At 50.1% G+C, this 18,613-nt stretch overlaps 1 protein-coding gene and 1 long non-coding RNA gene across 4 annotated transcripts in view; one reads left to right on the top strand and one right to left on the bottom strand.

Moving 5' to 3' along the window:
* The window catches only part of MAF (MAF bZIP transcription factor), a 352,604-nt gene that overhangs the window by 37,946 nt on the left and 296,045 nt on the right, over positions 1–18,613 (bottom strand). The gene's annotated exons all lie outside the window — the stretch shown is intronic.
* LOC113875519 overlaps positions 1–18,613 on the top strand; it is a 43,110-nt gene that overhangs the window by 15,673 nt on the left and 8,824 nt on the right. The window contains exon 3 of one of the 3 annotated variants that reach the window (XR_003506268.1): positions 9,723–9,942. The exons of 1 other annotated variant lie outside the window; for it this stretch is intronic. This is a non-coding gene — a long non-coding RNA (uncharacterized LOC113875519). Of the gene's footprint in view, positions 1–2,915; positions 3,105–9,722; positions 9,943–18,613 lie in introns of those variants that run through there. One more of the 3 variants, XR_003506270.1, reaches the window with a different exon arrangement.

Genomic DNA, 18,613 nt, shown 5'->3' with positions numbered 1-18,613 from the left:
CACTTCTGAGGGCCTGGGAGAGTGACAGGCTCACAAAATGAAAAGGTTCTGCAGGGGAGGGGGTGGTGATGAGGGCAGGGCTGAGCCTGAGCGACAATGTCTCTGACACTCCCATTAGTCACCCCCAGGCCAGAGCCCTGCCTAGGCAGTGGAGGGGGTCTGCGAGGATGGAGGCCCTTCTTGAGTTGCTCCATGGACCTGCCAGGAGCCATTCCACATTGGCTGCAGGAAACATCCTGCATGAGTCTGAGGCTCAGCCTTGCTCCCTTCCTGGAGGCTGAGGACAGCGGAGCAGACGCTTCTTTAGAGAGAAACCGTTTCCCTCAATCCCCAGCCAGGCGGCCACACACCGGACAGAACGGTGAGGCAAGGGAACTAATGTTTGTGGAGTTTCTACTCCAGACCACGGAGTGTCTGAGCTTCACCTCTGTCATCAGAGACCATCGTCACGATGACCAGGCAGGGTGGGTGTTTTTCACAGATGAAGCATCTGAGGTTGGTTTGGAGGGCAGAAAACTCTACAGTCACTGAGGATCAGGCCTGGAATCTGCACCAGGCTCATCCACATTCTGAAACTCCTGTTCAATTACTCACAGCCTCAAGCTCTGTCCAAAATAGTCCTCTGGGCTCCGTGCCTACAGCAATAGAAAACGTCCACCAAGGATCTCAGACGTGGGACCGAAATATTCTAGGACACTCTGGGAGCTAAACGCTCTGGGCCGAGGGAGAAAGCCTCCAGACAAAATCTGGTAGGCCAAGGGTCTCGGGCAGTAGATGCTCTGTTCATTCAACCCAAAGAGGAGGGGGCTCTAGAGGCAGAGGGCAGAGCATATGCCAGGGCGTGGAGATGTGAGAGGTGGAAGTTGGCCATTGCTGGTAGAACAGAACGAGCCAGTGGGGGTGGCTGGGAGGTGTGCCCAGAGGGAGGGGTGGTGTTGCTGGGCCCCTGTAGCCATCCCCGGCCCTCTAGAGCAGAATCGGCTCTGAATCAGGCTCTCCAGGGGGCTTTGGGAGAGGATTCAGTGATTACTACCCTGAGCTCTTCCAATGGGAATGTGGCTCAGCTTTGCAACTGAGTGGGTGATTTTCTCCCAAATATGAGAGGGTGCCACATTTTCTTTACAAGCCAGTGGGGTGCATGGATGGTATTGGGGGAGTGGGGTGGGAAATAATGACGGCAGTTTCTGAAGAACTTAGACACTAGTGTCTTTCCTTTTGCTTACGGTTGAGTAATCTTTTCATTCTCATGAGTTTCCCCATCTGCTGTTGAGCATAATATATTCCGGGTACACACGAATATTCCATGAATGAAAAGGATCATTATTATTTATAATTTTCAAGAGCGTTATCTCCATTGGTCAATTAAATAAGGATGCATTCCGTTTGTTTAACTCAAAATTATTAACTGTAAGATGATGGGCAAAATGTCAAGGTGTAAAGATAGTATGTTAATCTTAAATATGATTCCTAAACACATAGGGCTTCCCAGATAAGCGGCACTACTGGTAAAGAACACACCTACCAGTGCAGGTGACCTAAGAGACACGGGTTTGATCCCCGCGTCAGGAAGATCCCCTGAAGGAGGGCACGGCAACCCACTGCAGCATTCTTTAATAGGGGTTTCCCTGGAGTCTCAGACAGTAAAGAATCTGCCTGCAGTGAAAGAGACCTGCATTCGATTCCTGCATCAGGAAGATCCCCTGGAGAAGGGAATGGCAACCCACTCCAGTCCCGGCAGGCTACAATCCATGGGGTCGCAAAGTTGAACGTGACTGAGTGACCACTCATTAAGCACATGAATCGTCCACCAACCTCTCTGTCAGTCTGAATTTCCCGAATGTTTTCACTGGGGTCTCATTTCCCATTTGGCTATGGTAGACTCATCTCCCAGTCTCTTTCTCAGCTCTCTGTCTCGTCTGGGTTTCCCCAATCCAGACCTGTTAGCCCAGTGACAGAGAGTGAGTAACATGCCTAGGATTCAGAGTCTCAATAGGTAGGGCATGAGGGCAACCAGGGCGGAAGAGCGAGCTCCCCAGAGGCTGTAACAGAAGAGAGAGCGAGAGGGGACATGGTGGCACGCGGGCTGGCCGCACTGGGCAGCCTCTCTGGAAAGACCTGTGTGCTTGATACTAAGATCTTCTTCCCTTCGTCTGTGATGCTGCGTTTTTATGACTTATGCAGGAGTTACATGTCCAAACTTCAACAGGACTCCCACTTTGGGACTAGTAAGGGGAGTCGGGCGGGTGGATCCATTTATAAATGAGGTCATTCAACAGCCGTTAATTGAACAGCTACTCCGTGACAAGCAGCGTGTTGGGCTTGGCAGGCACGGCACTAAACCAGACCCTGCTGTCTGCCTTGCTAGAGAGAGATTCCTGAACCAGTGATGCTCACACAACCCGAGCGAGAAGTTAGAAACCTTCACAGGGAGTTGCCCTTGGCTCCCTCGAGGCTTCGTACATTCCCAGCTGAGCACAGGGAGGCTCTAAATGAATGGTGGTTGAATGGATGAGTTACTGTAATTATTTACCGATCGAGCTCCACTGCCGGATTCTGAGTCCTACTTCAGCAATAATCCCTTATCTGTGTAATAAACTGCATAGTCAGGATAGGCTGCAGACACCCATCCCCCTTTTGACCTGGAAGTTGAAAGCATGGAGGACTTTTGAATTGGAGGACAATTGAATCTTGGAGGACCATTGACTCTTTTGCTCCCAGCTCCATGATTTGGGTCAAATGAACAACTTTTCCTCGCTAAGGCTTCAAGTTCTTCGTGTGTCAAATGGGAATAGTAACAGCGGCGCTGACCGTGCGGGACTGTCATGAACATGAATTCAGATAGTGCACAGTAAACGCTTTGCACAACTCCTGAACACGAGGCGCGTAAGCCATCAGTATCTTCCTTTCCCCTTTAGGAACCACACTTCACCAGGAAAACTAGGCCAAAAGGTTTGCTGCAACAGGCATGGATCTGCTTAAAAATTACCGAAGAAAGAACAGGCTTGCTGGTCTAATTGAAAACAACTGGGCGGGGACTTCTCTGCTGGTCCAGTGGTTAAGAATCCCCTTTCTTATCCGGGGGATACGGGTTCGATCCCTGGTCTAGGAACTAAGATCCCACATGTCTCGGGACAACTAGGCCTGTGTGCTGCAACCACTGGGCCCGTGCACCGCAACTAGAGAGAAGCCTGCATGCTGCAATGAAGACCCGACACAGCTAAATAAATGAATATTAAAAAGAAAGAAAGAAAATAACCAGGCAAGATAATTAGTCAAAACTCTCAGCCGAAACAAATCAAGCTGTGGAAGAGCCCTTACAGCAGGGAGCCCGACCAGTCTCTGCCTCATTGATCCAGAGAAATAAATCCCTGAAGTGCTGATGGCTCTGGGGGAGGTGGTGGGGAAGGGGATTTGAGAAGTGGAGACAAGATTCCACTCACAAGCCTTACGGTCAGATTTTTCTGGGTTAGACTTCTTCCTCTGTCACTTGTTAGCAGTATAACTCTGGGCAGGTGGCTTCTTTCCAGCCTCTCTTTCTCTACCTGATAAATGGGAATAACAATCAGGCTGTCTTCAGAGTGCGAGAATTTAGGGAGATAACAGCCCCAAGCCACGAGCTGAGTCTAGCTCAAAGTGAGTATTTCAGTGCTGTTTGCTAGTTTTCCTTCTTTCTGCCTTTTCTTACCCAAGTCTTTGTGAAAGACAACTTTTGATTACCTTTAACTCCAAGGTCTGTCCCCTAACCCAGAGCACAAAACTGCTGTTGAGACTGCTGCCTGCCCCAGGACGGCACTCAATGGCCCCAAGGGTGGGTCTGGATGCCTGGAAGGAGTCACGCTCTCTTCCTGGCTGTCTGCTCCCAGTGGCTGCAGCCTCCAGGGGTGGAGGGGGTCAGCCTGGCCTGGAGTATGCCCACTTGTCCCTCTCCCTGGGAGATGGGGCAGGGGTGCAGCAGAGACCTGAACCACAGCTCCCGGCCCCACTGAGCCAACGCCCCTGTTTTGTCACCGAGTCTTCTTTTTTTTTTTTTTGATCTACAACTAGTTGTGATTAATGGTACCCTGTGGTTCCTCATGCAGAAACAAGGTCATGGTGAAGATACGGTCGTTTTGAAACCCCAGTGAAGTTCAGGGGCCAGAGCAGAGTGGTAATCACTCCGGTTTTGGCTCATCTTCCCTCTCTGCGGCCTTCAACTTCAAGGCCAGGGGGCTGTCCCGGCCTCTCTGACTTCCTCTCATGCAAATCGCCCCAGTCGGGTGGGGGTGGAGGGCTGGCTCACCCAGAGGAGGGAAGTGATGAACTCCGACCTCCCCAGACCTACTTTCTACCTCCAAGGCGAGCCTGGGAGACAGGTCCCCCCTGAACCCCGTCACCGCAGCCTCTGCAAGGACCTGCCTTGTTGTTTGATGCTCAGTCATGTCCGACTCTCTGTAACCCCATGGACTGTAGCCACCAGGTTCCTCTGTCAGTGGGATTCTCCAGACAAGAACACTGGAGTGGGTTGCCATTTCCTCCTCCAGGGGATCTTCCCAGTCCAGGGATCAAACCTGGTCTCCTGCGTTGCAGGCGGCTTCTTTATCGTCTGAGTCACCAGTGAAGACTTGAATTAGCCACCCTTCTGAGTTCCCCCGACCCCGATAATTATGAACTCCTGAGTGGACAGTCACAGACTCTGGGTAATTAAATTATTAAAATAATAAGCCTGAATCCTGGGTTGGTTCTCTTCTCGCCCATTACAGATCTGTTGACGTGGGGGAATTCTGGTTGTCGACGTTGACAATGTATCTCTCTGTGGCTTAGGGAGGAACCACGTTGCAAAGTATGAACTGGAACAGGGCACGGTGGGTATGTAGGCTGTGACTTGGGGCATCGATCCAGCTTTCTTGCCTCCTTAGCCAACAGGACTAAATGTGTCCTTTTGAAGACGTTAGAAATGGGGGCATAAAGGAGCTTGGTGGAGAGCCAGAAAAACCAAGGAGGCCTGGCAGGATGAGGAGTGAGGGTCCCCTCCACCTCCCCGCTGCCTTCCCCATAGGCTCCAAGAGCAAAACAGGGGTCCAGACGGGCTATGGGACTCTGCTATGGCCTCCGACTTCTGCATCGAAGTCCGTGCAGAGAATCAAGGATGGCTTGTTTCCCCAGAGAAGCAGCCCATGTGAGCCAGTGCTGGAGGGGAAAGCAGGGGGATGTGGTGAAGGGTCGGGGGGGAAGGAGGCCTCTGCCTGAACCGGGCAGGCAGGCAGGGCCCCAGCCCGGGAGGCTCTGAGGGAGAGGGAGGCTTGATGTGGCTCCCTGGGTTCCTCTGAACACACTCGGGGACAGGCACGGAGCGGCGCTGCCCGCGTTTGAAGGTATTTCTCTGCAGCGAGCACCAGGCGGGGAGGAGAAAAACCCAAACCACTTCAAGTGGATTTCAATTTTTGAAAGACGCCACATGAAACGTGCAGAAACCTAAGCCCCCTTTAGTCCGGGCCCAGGAGTAACAGACTCGGTGTGGGGGTGGGGCACAGCCTGGCTCTGGGCCACCCTCCCCCCAGGCCTCATGCGTGCGGCTCCCCTGGGCAAATGCATCAGCAATGGGGCCGCGGGAGATTTCATCTATGTGGGCTGATACGCTGCGCTGAGAACCTGACCACAGCATCGCCCCACACGGGCCCCAAGTAGGGCAGCTTTCATTCGAGACCCAGCGGCCGCACCCATCTCTGAACTCCTTGGGGTTGGGGACCTAGGAAGGGGTATGGCCACCAGGGAAGACCTCAAAGCCATGGAGAGCCAGTGCTCTGGATTAGAGCCACTCTTGCTTCATTCATTTGTCTGCATCCTTCCATCTTCCCTCAACCAGGTTCCTTTAACATCAAGGATAGGGTGCTGACTGTCTTGTCACCGCTGTCCTGTCTTCTTGGCTGGCCGCTCTCCACTCTGACCCAGTCCCTTCCTCTGTGTCGAGGATGCTCCCCTGCATCCCCAGGTCCTTTGGCCTTGGTTTTCTTTTACCAGCTCCTGACAGCTGGCTTTGATTGCCTGACCTCTGCCAAAGCCAGATCAGAGGCCCAAACTTGGATTTTGTCCCTTTGTTAATGCTTTTGAACTGTGGTGTTGGAGAAGACTCTTGAGAGTCCCTTGGACTGCAAGGAGATCTTAAAGGAAATCAGTCCTGATTATTCATTGGAAGGCCTGATGCTGCAGCTGAAACTCCAATACTTTGGCCACCTGATGCAAAGAACTGATTCATTGGAAAAGACCCTGATGCTGGGAAAGATTGAAGGCGGGAGGAGAAGGGGACGACTGAGGATGAGATGTTTGGATGGCCTCACTGACTCAATGGACATGAGTTTGAATAAACCCTGGGAGTTGGTGATAGACAGGGAGGCCTGGCGTGCGGCAGCCCACGGGGGTCGCAAAGAGTCAGACACGACTGAATGACTGAACTGAACTCCTTTCTGCTACATCAAGGCAGTCAGAAGGCTACACCAAGGCTCAATGCCAAGGGTTAAGGTCGTGTTTGAGGGGAATTCCATTTTGAGTGAAAGTATTCTGAATAATCTAACATAGTATAGAGGAAGGAATGACTTAGGGGTACATCCAGGTTTACATTCAAGTTTAACTGAAATTCAAGTTAAATTCAGCCACGTTTAAATTTCAGCTGAGGAGGTGAGCAGCTCTGTGACTCTGGATATGTTGCTTAAATTCCCTGAGATGCAAAAAGACGCCTACGACAGCAGGTAGCAAGTTCACAAATTTCTGACACAGAGAAGGGGCAAAGTAAAGACCTTCCTCTCTAGAGATAAAGAAGTAACAGTAATAGTTAATTGAGAATTTGCATGACTTGTCACCCTACAAAAATTTTGTTCATCATTTACTGAATTCTCACGACTCTAAAATTTGAGCGATAAAATAGCGCTGGCTTCATAAAGACAAGTATACTGAGATACAGGCAGGTGAAGCGACTCCCCCAAACTCAGATTCAGTGAGATGGGATCCAAATGCAGAGACTGAGTCCCGAGAGTTCGCCTTGGACAATTCAAATTTTAAACATTCTGCCCCACTGTCCATCATGGCTTCTGTTTCTCCTTTTCTTCTGGGAAAATGTGATCATGAAATGGGCAGAATTTAGAGCATCACGAATCTGCATTTCCATTTTTGGTGAGACGAAGAGGGGAACCATGACCACGTGGCTCTTCTGTCCAAAAACTGAAACAAAGGTCACTGGAAACCTTGCCTTGATTGAAAAATAAATATGAAATGGACCACAGACTCCATCTTGGAATCTGTGCGCCGGCGACTTCTGTCTGAACAGTGAACGTTAAGGGACTTTTTATATAGCAGGTCCTTGACCCTGTAGACTGATCCAAATACATGTTTGAAGTGGGCCTCCTTGGGATTCGGGGGCCCCGCCACAGATTCGTCATCCAAGGAAAGGGAGGCTATGAAGGGAGCCCGTGTTTACCCAGTGTTCTGCGGCTACCATTTTTCCGTCTGTCTGTCTCTTGAAGATTTCCCCCGGGAGAAGTCCATATTGCACAAGCTGGAGGGAGCTTGGGAAAGCATCAGAAAGCACAACTGTGTGTGTGTCATAAAAAGGAGCTTTTATAAATCTGGGTGGAAATCAAACCCATCTGGGTCGGGTGAGATGCCACTGATGTGGAGGAACTCCCATGGGCACCCGTCAGAGCTCACCCTCCTGGGATCTTCGTCTGCCCCCGATCCTGTCCTCTAGACGGGTGTCCCCAACCTCTGGGATCTAATGCCTGATGATCTGAGGTGGAGCTGATGCAATAAGGGTAGACATAAAGTGCACAATAAATGTGTGCTTGGATCATGCCGAAACCATCTCCCCCTCCCCACCGTCCGTGGAAAAGTTGTCTTCCACGAAATCGGTCCCTGGTGCCAACACGGTGGGGGACTGCTGCTCTAGAAGGCGGGGCTGAGTGGGATGGTGGTGGTGAGGGGAGGAGAAGGGTGACGCCTCTATGTTAATTTCCTAGGGCCGCCGTAACAAAGGACCATGGACTCGGCGGCTCAAAACACAAGAACTGACGCTCGCACAGTTCTGGAGGCCACTAGTCAGAAAGCGGGGTGTTGGCAGGGTCGTGTGCCCCTCAGAAGCTCTAGGGGGTCACCTGTCCTACGTCTTCTAGCTTCTGAGGTTACTGGCAATCCTCGGCTTTCCTTGGCTTGTAGGTGCATCACTTCGATTTCTGCTCCTGTGTTCGCCTGTCATCTCCCCTCTGTGTGTCTGTATGTCTAGATCTCGCTCCATATAAGGTCATCACACTGAGGGTCCATCCTGATGCAGTGTGAGCTCATTCTGACTTAACGAACCACATCTTCAAAGACGATTTGTTCTAAACAGGGTCATACCCACCGGCACCAAAGGGTAGGATGTTGACCTATCATTTGTGGAACATGGTTCTATCGCCAACGGCTTCTGATACTAGCTGTTTATTCCTTTATGTTAGGCACTTTACCCAGCACTGCACAATTATTAGACAGGCATGGCTCAGTGGGTAAAGAATCCGCCTGCAATGCAGGAGACACAGGAGATGCGGGTTCAATCCCTGGGTCAGGAAGATCCCCTGGAGGAGGAAATGGCAACCCACTTCAGTATTCTTGCCTGAAAAATCCCAAGGACAGAAGAACCTGGCCTGCTACCGTCCATGGGGTCGAAAGAGTCAGACAAGACTAAGCAACTGACACTTTGAAACCGCTGCTTTTGTAGATTATTAGTGGTTGAATGTCAACCAGTTTCATACGGTTAAATCTAATATTATCTTATTTACCCCTCTGCCATTAGTATCTACTCTACTAGTACCTACTCTTACTGAGCACTTATTGTTGTATCGATACTAATAGGTAACAGGCACCTCTATCTGTCAGGGAGATGAAATAGTGGGCGGCTTTAGGAATTGAAGAGATAACGCTCAACCTACAGCTTGCTCGCTGTGTGACTAGCAGGGAGTGACCTAATCCCCCTGAGCCTCAGTTTATCCATCTGTAAAAGCAGAGACAAGTACTCTGTAACAAGAACTGATGGTCAGTTCTTCCCTGGTGGTCAGTGGCTAAGACTCCACACTCCCAAAGCCGGGGGGCCAGGTCTGATCCCTGGTTGGGGAACTAGATGCCACATGCCATAACTAAGACCCGACACAGCTAGATACCTAAATATTAAGAAAAAAAAAAAAAGACCTTACGGGTATTAATACAAGTCCTGAAATCAATAGTTGGGAAGCTAGAAGAAGACATTCTTGTAGAACATCTGGTCTCTAGTAGATGCTCAGAACACCACACTTGAGAATCACGTGGAGGAAAGCTGAGGGGTATGGGGTAGGGGCATTTAAGAATGCAGGGCTTCCCCGATGGCTCAGCAGTAAAGAATCCGCCTACAATGCAGAAGACGCAGGAGACCCAGGTTCGATCCCTGGGTCAAGACTATCCCTTGGAGGAGGGCATGGCAACCCACTCCAGTATTCTTGCCTGGAGAATCCCCATGGACAGAGGCACCTGGTGGGCTACAGTCCATGGGGTCACAGAGTCGGACAGGACTGAAGCAACTTAGCACACACGCAGACCCCACCCAAAACTACTGAATTCGAGCCTATCTGGGCTGGTGCCTGGAAATTCGCATTTTAACTGCCCTCCCCACCCTGAGTTTCCTCCATTTGCAAGCGTTAGAAAACCGCTGCACTAAGTGAATAAAAGTTTTTCTTTCCTTCTTCCAACAGAACCTAGCAGTCGAATCAGGACTGGGCTGGGATGTCCAGACTCCCATCCACCCCCGGTTCAGAGACAGCAGTGGGAACTGGGGACCAGGTGACAGCTCCCACTGCCAGAGGCAGGCAGGGGTTAGTGGGGACCTTTAGTTCTGGATCAATTGTCTGCTGTTGCATGTTCATGCCTCTTCCATTACCTGAATGAAAATAAATGCCATGCTTAAAAACTGCACGTCTCAAAATCAAAGTCATGCTCCTTCCTTCTGGAAGTTATATCCTTGTGCCTGGTTGGTACAGAGAAGGGGAAAAAAAAACACCAAATCTCTTTCCAGGATTTCTTTTTGTCCCTCCCACAAATCCTCCAGCTTGCTTAACAATGCAAGCCATCCTCTCACCCAAGCTCTGGGTTTCTTTCTTGTGTTCAGAACGAAGAGGACCCTTGACTCTAAAATGAAGCCCTAAGGGAGAAGATGCCTGCTTGAAGCACCCCTTTCCTGTGTCTGAAAGCACAGGAGTTGTTTATGGGCTTGTGGAACGGCAGTTTCAGGGTTTTCTGGGTGAGAGGGATGCGTGGTTTCAGGAGGGCAGCCTCGCTCGGGGCATGTGTGGTCTGTGAGCTCAGGGAGCCGGTGGAGTCCTCTGCTGACCTGGAGTGGGCCCCTGCCCTGCTCCGTATCTCTGGGCGAAGGCCCAGCCTGCTGGAAGCGTCTATTAAAACGTAATTGATGAGGTGCCCTGCGCCTGGGGAAGGGATGTCGGGGAAGGGACAGCAAAAGGCCTGTTTGCGTGAGCAGGGCAGGAAGAACCCAGAATTTTGGGTCCTGGACCACCTCCCAAATAGATGTATGCTTCCCATTTTCCCAGGAATGGGTTGAGCGTTCTGAACATATTTGATCATTCCGTTGTCGCCTCCTACTCCCAGAGAGGTCGCCCTATGTCATGGACATGGACAAGTGGCTTAGCCAGGTCAGATGACTCCTCCCCATCTGTGCTTGTAGAAATGGGCAGAATACTGATGGGGTTGGGGAGGGGGGCCCAAGGATGCCTGTGGATGCCAGTCACCCCTCCATTTATTTCTGGCTGCGTCACCCTGGCCTCTCTGTGCTTCACTGCCCTCTTACGGGAAGCGGGAACCACGGCAACTCCAACCTGGGGCGAGGAGGAAGTGGGGCTGACATTTAAAGGGGTTCCCCTCTGTGAAGGAGCTTCCCAGGTGGTGGTAAAAAACCACCCCCCTGCCAATGCAAGAGATGCAAGAGATGCGGGTTCGATCCCTGGGTCGGGAAGATCCCCTGGAGGAGGAGAGGGCTGCCCATTCCAGTATTCTTGCCTGGAAACTCTCATGGACACAAGCCTGGTGGGCTACATACAGTGCATGAGGTTGCAAAGAGTCGAACATGACGGAACGACTCAACACAGACACAGCTCTGTGAAGGAACACAGGAAGGTGGGTGGCGCCCGGGCCATCCTGTCCCATGCTCCTCCCACGACCGCATCCTCCGTGGATCTGTTCCCTGAGCAGCTGCGGGCTTTGGGATAAGGGACCCAGGGAGAAAAGGTGGGGTCAGATGGGGCTGGCATGCAGGTGCCCCCTGTAGGTGGGCCCCCGGGTCACAGGTGCAGGAAGATGACCACCTGAGGACAGGCCCCCACTGGGGCTCAGCTGGGACTCGATGGACTGCGAGCCCCTGGAGGGCAGGGACACGTCCTGTCTCTCGCCTGAGAGCACAGTGTCTGGCTCACCGGCCCTCCTGCCTTGGCCTGGAACCCGCTTTGAAGGCTGAGTTTCATTTCTGTTACGTGGCTTCCTCTGCCCCTCTCCCATTTCTTTCTCCTCCTCCTCGTCTTCATAAACAAGCTGGCCATTCAGATTACTGCCGCTCCAGGCCTTGGCAGAGCACTGATCATCTGGGGTGGGGGTTGGGGTGGGGGGGAATTCCAGCTTGTTCTTCACAAAAAGCCCATCTGAATCACCCCGATTTGGAAAGTGTTATCAGTGAGGGCTTCAGTCCGGGGGCAACGGACGCACCCTCGAAGTGCTGATCTGGGGCCTGGTTTCTGCCGCCCCGTCACAGGCTCCAGCGGGGAGCGGCTCTGCTGCTGATGGCGTGAGGCCTTCGTCAATACGGAAACAGGAAGACCATCAGCCTGATAAGTTGCCCTACTAACCAGAAGTGATTTTTAAGCTCTCCTCAAGAAGGGAAAAAAATGACATTTCAGAAAATCCAGAAAAGGTTAAGCTGCTTGCCCGTGATGCTTAACTGGGTCTGTAGTAGAAGCGCCTCCATGAATTAGACTTTGGGGACAAACCTCGCTCTGTGGAAACCCCGGGAGAAGAAAGGTCCGGGGCAGGCTTACCCCAACATCTGTGGGGGCTGGGCCAGGAATACCGCTAAGAGTCTGAGTTTCTACTGTGGTAAAGAACCCACCTACCAAAGCAGGAGATGTAAGAGACGCAGGTTCAATCCCTGGGTTGGGAAGATCCCCTGGAGGAGGACCTGGCAACCCATTCCAGTATTCTGGCCTGGGGAATCCCATGGACAGAGGAGCCTGGCGGGCTACAGTCCATGGTGTGGCAAAGAGTTGGACACAACTGAAGCGACTCGGCACACACTCACAACACGCTGTAGAAATGTCCTCCTCTCTTGACAAGTATCTGTTCATACAACCTGGGGGGCCTGGTTCACCATCAAAAGTTTTTGCTCCCCTGGAATTCTGCACCTGAACTTGGAGGCAGAGGGAACCCCAGCTTGGGGCTGATCACCCTCCTTGTTCCATCTAAGACTCCTTCTCCCACCAGCAGGGGCCTCATGGGTTATATATATCGTGTGGGTTTCCCAGGGCAGCTGGAACTGAGTACCACAAACTCAGGGGCTTCAAACAACAGGAATTTGCTCTCTGAAGTTTAGGAGGCCAGAAGCTGGAAAGCAGGGTGTCCATGGGGGCCAGGCCCCCTCTACAGGCTCCAGGGGCTAATCCTTCCTGGCCTCCGCCAGCAGGCCCAGCGGTGCCCTGGCTGTGACTACATCATCCCTTCTCTGCCTCTGTCCTCAGGCGAGGAGGCATGAGGCACCGAATCCCCATGCACCTGTGTCTCTTTCTTACAAGGATGCCAGTCACTGTACTTAGGCCCACTTCAGCCCAGGAGGACCTCATTTCAACTTCACTAATTATATTTTCTTCTAATCCCAAAGAAAGACAATGCCAAAGAATGTTCAAACTACCACACAATTGCAAACATCTCACATGCTAGCCAAGTAATGCTCAAAATTCTCCAAGCTAAGCTTCAACAGTACATGAACCTAGAACTTCCAGATGTTCAAGCTGGATTTAGAAAAGACAGAGGAACCAGAGGTGAAATTGCCAACATCTTTTGGATCACAGAAAAACCAAGAGAATTTGAGAAAAACATCTATTTCTGCTTCATTGACTATGCTGAAGCCTTTGACTATGTGGATCACAACAAACTTTGGAAAATTCTTAAAGAGATGGGAATACCACACCACCTTACTTGCATCCTGAGAAACCTGTATGCAGGTCAGGAAGCAACAGTTAGAACTGGATGTGGAACAATGGACTGGTTCCAAATAGGAAAAGGAGTACGTCAAGGCTGTATATTGTCACCCTGCTTATTTAACTTATATGCAGAGTACATCATCCAAAATGTCGGGCTGGGTGAAGTACAAGCTGCAATCAACATTGCCGGGAGAAATGTCAATAACCTCAGGTATACAGATGACACCCTTATGGCAGAAGTGAAGAGGAACTAAAGAGCTTCTTGATGAAAGTGAAAGAGGAGAGTGAAAAAGCTGGCTTAAAACTCAGCATTCAAAACACGAAGATCATGGCATCCGGTCTCGTTACTTCATGGCAAATAGATGGGGAAACAATGGAAAAAGTGACAGACTTTCTTTTCTTGGGTTCCAAAATCACTGCAGATGGTGACTGCAGCCATGAAATTAACAGATGCTTGCTTCTTGAAAGAAAAGCTATGACCAAATTAGACAGCATATTAAAAAGCAGAGACATTACTTTGACAACAAAGATCTGTATAGTCAGTCAAAGCTAGGGTTTTTCCAGTAGTCATGTATGGATGTTAAGAGCTAGACCATAAAGAAAGCTGAGTGCCAAAGAATTGATGCTTTTGAACTGTGGTGTTAGAGAAGAGTCTTGAGAGTCCCTTGGACTGCAAGGAGATCCAAACAGTCCATCCTAAAGAAAATCAGTCCTGAGTGTTCATTGGCAGAAGGAGAAGGGGACGACGGAGGATGAGATGCTTGGATGGCATCACTGACTCAATGGACATGAGTTTGAGTAAGCTCCAGGAGTTGGTGATGGATAGGCAAGCCTGGTGCACTGCAGTTCGTGGGGTTGCAAAGAGTCAAACTCGACTGAACTGAACTGAATTATATCTACATAGACTATTCCTTTTTTTCCCCAAACTTTAAACATTTTATTTTGTATTGGGGCATAGCCGATAAACAATATTGTGACAGTTTCAGGTGAACAGCAGTGGGACTCAACCCTACATATACACGTATCCATTCTCCTCCAAACCCCTCTCCCACCCAGGCTGCCACACGGCACTGAGCAGAGTTCCCTGTCCTATACAATAGGTCCTTTTTGGTTATCCATTTTGAATATAGCAGTGTGTGCATGACCTTCCCCAATTCCCTAACTATCCCTTTCCTCCAGCAACCATAAATTTATTTTCTAAGTCTGTGAGTCTCCTTCTGTTATGTAAATAAGTTCATTTGTATCATTTTCTTTGTAGGTTCCACATATAAGCAATGTCATATGATATTTCTCCTTCTCTGTCTGACTTCACTCAGTATGACAATCTCTAGATCCATTCATGTTGCTGCAAATGGCATTATTTCATTCTTTTAATGGCTGAGTAATATTCCATTGTATAGATCTACATAGATTATTTCCAAATAAGGAGTCACATTCTGGGGTTCTAGGTGAACCTGAATTTGGGGGAACGCTGGTCAATCTAGTATGCCTGTCTAGACTCCAGCCCATAGAGTCAGTTCTATCTATACTGTCCTCTGCTGACGGCCAGGATAGCCCAGGTTCGGTCAGTTCCTGGGAACAGTGACCTGGGGAAGAGGCTGTACAGCACCCAGAGGCAGCAGGAAGAACCCCAGGTTCCTGGCTACCCAGAAAACAGTCCAGAGGGGGTCTCTGGATGGGCCTATCTCAGTGGCCCCTGGGAGTCCTTACCACAAAGGGAGGGATGTGGCCAGAGACGGAGCCCCCTGTACAAGGCGTGAGGATAATGATGGCCCCGGAAGCAGAGATGGCAGGGAGAGAAGAGTTAGCACCATCAGGAAAGGATGAGATGACTGATGGGTGATAACGGAGCACAGGAATACGAATTTTCACATAAATCTTCCCGCCGCACAGAAACAGAAATAATGAACAGGAAGTCCCTCTCTTACAAATGAGCTTTGAACGGAGTTGATAGAAATAGCAGGAAGGTTCCGGAAGCAGCCCGCGGAACGCCCTTAACTCACGCAGTGCAGCGGGGAAGAGTCTGGCTAAGAAAGAAGTAGGGAATGCAATAACCTCAGCAGACTGAAATCAAAAGCAAGGGGGGTTCTTAACTCGCCTGAGTCAAGCGGCGCGTGAGACAACACCTAAGTTTTACGGGGGACGACCAGAAGCTGGAGGATTTAGAAAGAGTGAGAGCAGTGATGCCGTGACAATGTGCTCAGGTCCCAGGGAGCCCTCTCTGTTCCCAGCCCTCAGCCCCGTCCCCACCCCCGGAGACCCGGCATCCGCCATCAGAAGCCTCAATGTCTGAAAAAGCCTGGAGGTGAAGCCCCGTCCTCGGGGCAGCCGGCAGTCCTGGGCTGACTGCCCTGGGGCACCACTCAGACCCAGACCTCAGCTGAATGCGCGTCTCTGCCTACCTGCTCCCCAGTCCTACCCAGTCTCTCCCTCTCCTCCCAGGAACCACCTTCTCACACCCTCCTCCTAGGGAACTGGGCATCTCAGAAAGAGTCAAATGCATGAAAGAAAAGGAGAGAAGGGTACGCGGGTAGGGAGTGAAGGCTGTTAGGTAAACGTTGCTGCTGGCACAGAGTAAGAGGAATGACGAGAAACGAAGGGAGAAGAAGGGACCCCTGAGGAGTTAGAAAACACAGTCTGTGGTTTAACACAAGAGGTCAGAGGGACTTCCCCGGTGGTCCAGTGGCTATGACTCTGTGCTCCCACTGCAGGGGGCCCGAGTTCCATCCCTGGTCAAGGAACCGGAACCCGCGTGCCGCAACTAAGACCGAATGCACCTAAAGAAGCATCTTAAACAATTTTAAAAAGAGGTCAGAGGTTATGACAAATAAAAGAGAGAGCCCCAGGGCCCTGAGTCCTGAATATTCAAGGTAACCTTGGCCTTCTGCAGTTAGTTGCGTTCTTGGAAAGAGCTCTGTACAGCTGTTGTTTGTATTCAAGTCCCATCTTAAGCACACAGACCTGCATTCACAGAAGAAATGCTGTCGAGAAACCCACTGCCATCCTTTACACCTGAGGCACGCACTGTCCCCCACTGTACCCACCGCAGAGCCCTGCATTTCTGTCTGTGGACAGCAAGGACCACACGGAGGACCCTAACCTGAGGTTTCATGCCAGGACACTTGCATGTAGAATAAACCAATGGAGGTCCCAGTGTTTGGGGCCTCCTGGTAAAAAGAGATGGAAAAAAAAAAATGATGGCGAGACCGTCACCTCTTGGAATACTGGGAATAAAGATACTCCAGTAATAAAGGATGACAGATCCTGCTCCTGAACTCTAGAAATGGCATTTGTGAAGGCGGAAACACTGCCAATTGGGAAGCAGGAGGTCTGTGCCTAAAGCTAGGAGGCCCGTGGTTTCCAGGTGGCGCGGAGACACAGAGCAGTGCCCTATTATGAAGAGCCGCGGCCCAGACCTTGAGGTCATCACTCTGTATCCCCTCGGGAGGAGAGGTTACAAAACCGATAGTGCTTGGAGGATTTCTTCTCTTTTAATTTTGAGATCTTAGGCAGCACAACTGGGATGACCACAGAAAGGGCATCGATTACTTGGGCATGAGTGCTGTGCCATGCTTAGTCACACAGTCACATCCAGCTCTTTGCAATCCCATGAATTGGAGCCCGCCAGGCTCCTCTGTCCATGGGATTCTCCAGCAAGAATGGTGGGGTAGGTTGCCATGCCCTCCTCCAGGGGATCTTCCCAACCCAGGGATCAAACCCAGGTCTCCCTCATTGCAGGCAGATTCTTTACTGTCTGAGCCACCAGGGAAGCCTTTCCCTTGGCTGTGCTGTGCTTACTTCCCCATCATCTTTGCCCTCATTACAAATATTATGAGGAAGGCAAAGGGGGGGCACGTACATATTCCCAGAGTAAATCGACTGCTAGTGCAGAGGTTCTTAATTTGGTTTCTGTGAATGTGAAAGAGAAAAGAAAAAAAAAATCACATCTTTATTTGCAATAACATCTGGCTGAAATTTAGCACTCATTCAATTCCACAGGTAGTCACAGAATCCTGGAGTTTGCACAGCACCTGTGACTTCTACAACAGCCAAAACCACAGATATTTTCACAAAGCATTAGGGTTGTACAAAAATCTCAAACTGTCACAGACTCATCAATACTCACAAAGAAATGACTAGAGTTGGTATTCTATCCGCTACTGAGTGAGCTAATAAAAAGCAGGTCAAGAAATGTATCACCTGTCTTGTTCAATATTGGGCACGAATGCCCCCCTCCCAAAGAAAAAAACATTAATGGAAATGCTAAAGGGTGGGCTTCCCTTGAGTTCAGAGAAACCTTGCAACTTGGGGTCCTAAGAACCAAGTATTTGTAACTGGCTCCAAAGTCACGCATTTTCCAAAGCCTGTAGTAACAGGATGAAATCATTCCCTTGAGTCCCTCATCTTAGTGAGGAGTTTATGTGCAAGTTGGGGCTTCGCTGGTGGCTTAGACAGTAAAGAATCCGCCTGCAGTGCGGGAGACCTGGGTTCAATCCCTGGGCCGGGAAGATCCCCTGGAGGTGGAAATGACAACCCACTCCAATATTCTTGCCTGAAGTATCCCATGGACAGAGGAGCCTAGCGAGCTGCAGTCTAGGGCGTCGCAAGGAGTCGGACGCGCCTGGATGACTAAGCACCATGGGCAAGATCTCAAATTATTCACTATCAGTTTGTTATATAATTTTTCCCATCAAAACTTTTAGTGGACTTCTCTACTTTTGTTAGTTTCATAAATAGCAACAACATGAGGTGGTTTTCTTTGGGAGTCTCTTGTACCCATGAAAACAGCATGTTATCTTCTGAGAATGATTAAGGATGGAAAACCACAGAGCTGATCTCAGGGTGGGCGTTGGTCTATCAGCCACGCTCACCCATTGTTTCAAAGATTCCATCTTCCTCACTAGTTTCGGCAGAGACACTGTGTGAGTCCATTCACGTTCACGGAGCAGCGAAAATGACAGGTGAGAAAGGCACAAAGTTTTGGATTCTCAGAAACTTAGATCGGTACAAGACAAGGGTTTACTGTACTAGATCCTGAGCTCCTTGAGGGCAGGGAGTAGGGACTGTTTCATGTACATCTCTGTATCTCTGGCAATCAGCAGAGTGATGACAGCTGTGGTGAATGGGTAAATGGCTGGATGGATAGGTAGATGATGGGTGGATGGATAAATACAGCTTTGCGAGATAATGAATAGTAATTCTTGGAAGCAAGTCATAATATGTGACACTCAAGACATTTCCTCACAGTACACAGTAAATTATTTCAAAGATGATGCAGCTTTGGCAAAAGTTTACAGTATTTCCTTTCACGAGCTCTCTGAGACTAGCAAAAGTCCTTATTCCGGTGTAAACACCCTTCTCTATGTTGTAAGAAGACCTCCAAAGCT

This window comes from Bos indicus x Bos taurus, chromosome 18 (assembly GCF_003369695.1).
Source record: "Bos indicus x Bos taurus breed Angus x Brahman F1 hybrid chromosome 18, Bos_hybrid_MaternalHap_v2.0, whole genome shotgun sequence".
NCBI lineage: Eukaryota > Metazoa > Chordata > Mammalia > Artiodactyla > Bovidae > Bos > Bos indicus x Bos taurus.
The sequence above is the reverse complement of the archived record's forward strand: the minus strand, read 5'-3'. Positions and strand labels throughout refer to the sequence as shown.